The sequence below is a fragment of the Propithecus coquereli genome, unplaced genomic scaffold, assembly GCF_000956105.1.
Source record: "Propithecus coquereli isolate 6110/MARCELLA unplaced genomic scaffold, Pcoq_1.0 Scaffold133, whole genome shotgun sequence".
Lineage (NCBI taxonomy): Eukaryota > Metazoa > Chordata > Mammalia > Primates > Indriidae > Propithecus > Propithecus coquereli.
Genome location: NW_012137525.1, coordinates 1,239,197 through 1,242,365, shown reverse-complemented (window position 1 = coordinate 1,242,365; position 3,169 = coordinate 1,239,197).

The following is a 3,169-nucleotide window of genomic DNA, read 5'->3' as shown; positions in this document are numbered from 1 at the left end:
TTGCTTATTGTTTATTACTTGGGGAAAAGTTGCTAGTTAACTGTCCATCACTGATATCCGTGAAAAAAGAGCTGGACATTTGTAGGAAATCCATAAGATTAACCAATAAGAACTTTTGGTAATTTTGGGGGCCTGGGATGATATCAAGGTAAAATAAGGTGAGTCATTTAAGTCTGTATGCTGCGTAAAGTCTACATCTCTGTGGATACCAGAATCTTACTCCTTATAGCCATATATATTAGCAAGGTATTTAATATCTCAGGAAGTACTAATAGAAATAGATTTGGACCATGACCTAGCTGGGGTGTCTGATTTGGACAACAGGTATTCCAGTTAATGAATTGGCTTTATTTTGAGAAGCCTTAGGGGATTTAGATGATTCTGAGAGCTTTATGACTACATGAGAAAAGAGCAGTCCAAAAATTTTGGCTAGACTTGGTCAGCCAACATTTTTGTGTTCTCAGCAGGGCAGGTCAAACTCCCAGAATCAGGCCAATGACCCCATCTCCTAAGGATCCAATCTACGATATCAGCCTGAGAGAACAGATGAACTTTCTCTGTTCCTGGCCTCCACTCCTAATCAGAATTAATATAATGTGGGCTTCTATAGCTAGAATTCATTTAAGGTGCCTAGATTTCTGATATGCACTGTAGTATTGAATGTATCAACATATTTTCTGTGGAGTTTCTGTGGAGGTTATTCAAGTTCTTTGACAAGGAATTCTATTTTGGACAGTGTCAGAAAGGTCTGGTAGGCATTATTGCTACAAACACTAGGATTTCCCTGAGATGCAAACATTTATGGTTTGCAGATTCTCCAGTGCCCCAACCCAGTTTTCTTGTTTTCTTTTCCCACAGTAGTTCTTTCTCTCTCTAACTCATTACATTTCTTTTTATCTTTCTTTGTCCTCCTTTCCCTTCCATAAAATATTATAAGCCCCCAAATCTTCACTTTATATTTGTCCTTATCTCTAAAATTGATAAATAATGCAATCTATTATTTATCTAACACCGAACTAGGTGCTTTGCAATGTGTTATCTAATTTAATTTCACAACAACATTGAAGATAAGTTATCCTTTTTTTTCAAGCTGTGATCTGTGTGTGTTTGAGTGACTGTGTGTGTGTTTAAGGCAGAATAATTTTCATAGACTAGCTTTAAATTTGGAATACCACCTTTTAATTGGATTGAAAAAGTATAACACCTACTAGAACATCTTATACATTTAGTCTGCAATCATTTAGGCCCTATTTTAATGCGTATTTCTCAGAATAATGGGAGTTTCATCCTAATGCAAACAGTTTTAAGAAGTTTATGTTAAACTGAATGTTCCAGAATGAATTATAATCACAAAGATGATGGAGTATAGTGATCCATCATTTAGGCTGAGCATCTTTATTTCTACTTTTTTTTTTATGAGTTCCTCTGTGAAGTAATAAGACATTGCATCTGCTGTTTTTAGGTAGTATTGCTTATATTGTTTTAGTAAAGAATTGTCACCATGAAAATCAAAAGCAGACACATCATTTAAAATCCCTCAATTAAGTATATGCTTGTCAGCAGCACAGTCGTGGCATCTTTGATAGTGTGGGTAATATATGTTTTCTTCTTAGCTTACTGAGGCTGCGGTAATGGAAGCCAAGCTCAAACATCAAAGAAAAGAGGTTTTCTTTTGTAGGAAAACATCATTACATTTTCACACCATTAGGGTGATAGAAGTATAGCACCTCCTCTGCATGAAGTAGATGCTTTTCATTATGTTTTTAAACTACACACAGACTAAGAAACATGTAATGTTGATCATTATTTGTATATGAATTAATACCACAATGCCCCAAATAATGCCTATTGACTACTTTACTAACATTTTAAGGAATGGGATGGGATGTTAAAGAACTCACTAATTGAAACTCATTTGAATTAATTATTAGCAGTTACTTAGACATATCAGCATCTAACTTTCTGTCTTTTAAATGACATTCCCTTGAAAAATTGAAGCTTTCTTCATGATAGCCTCATAAAAGTCAGCCTCAGCAATTATTAACATGAGGACATCAGGCAATTTAATCTCCAACTAAAATCAGGACTAGATGCCAAGAAATGACAGGAATGCCTATTATTCTACTTTTCTCCATGTTGTTAATGAATCATTTTACTAAATAAAAGGTACATATACTTTAGAATCTGAGCTTACTGAAGGAAAAGTTTTACCTGAATAAAGCTGACATTGCCAAGATGTTTATTATTTTTTTCTTATAAGGAGGGTGAGTATAAGTGAGCTAAATTTACCTGAACTCTAAAGGTATTATTTTCATTGTTGTTCACATAACTTCACCTTAAACAGTGTACTGTACCCAAGATAACACTGCTAAAATAATAGCAATGGTGTTGGTAATAAGAAAACCATCCAAAATCCACAAGAAAAAAGTACTTCATCTACCACAGTATTTCACACATCCCAATAGATGGCCAGATGTAGAATGTAAGCTATCCCATAAGGAATAAAAACGGCAAGAGAGGAAACATATTTTAAGGGTGAAACCATTTTCTGATTGGTTGAAATTTATCCATCTCTTTGTTAAAGCTGCTGAGAAGGTGGCAAGGCCAAAATGGTACCCTGAGCAGCTGTCATTTATTTGATTTTCAACTACCAATATTCCTCAGATTAAATAATGTCATCACAAAAATCTTGGCAGCTGTCACTTAGTTGATAGTGGCCTATCAATATTTTTCAGATAAAATAATGTTGACTACAAAAACTTGGGGGCATAGTATAGAACTAATGACATTGGTTTAATTTAATATCTCTGGTTTAAAATAAAACAAGTATTTGCTTTAATGTGACATTGACTTTTCAAAAATACACAAAACTTGATATTTATGTAAAGCAGGAAACCATGTTCTTTTGAAAACATTCTCTTCTACTGATGATATAAAATAATTCATTACTTTAGTGTTGTTCTCCAGGTAATTTGATAACTTGTGGTAGCCGTGCTTGTGACAATGGCAAGAAAACCTGAAAGAGAGAAAATGTTAGCATTTAATCTAACATCAGGTATAATTCTATCTGATTTTGTTTATTATTTATGCTATTGTCTTCTCTTTTTTCTATACCTTTATTTTTACTAGTTTTTGCAAATTGTTGCTTATTTCCTTTCCTTTTTCATGT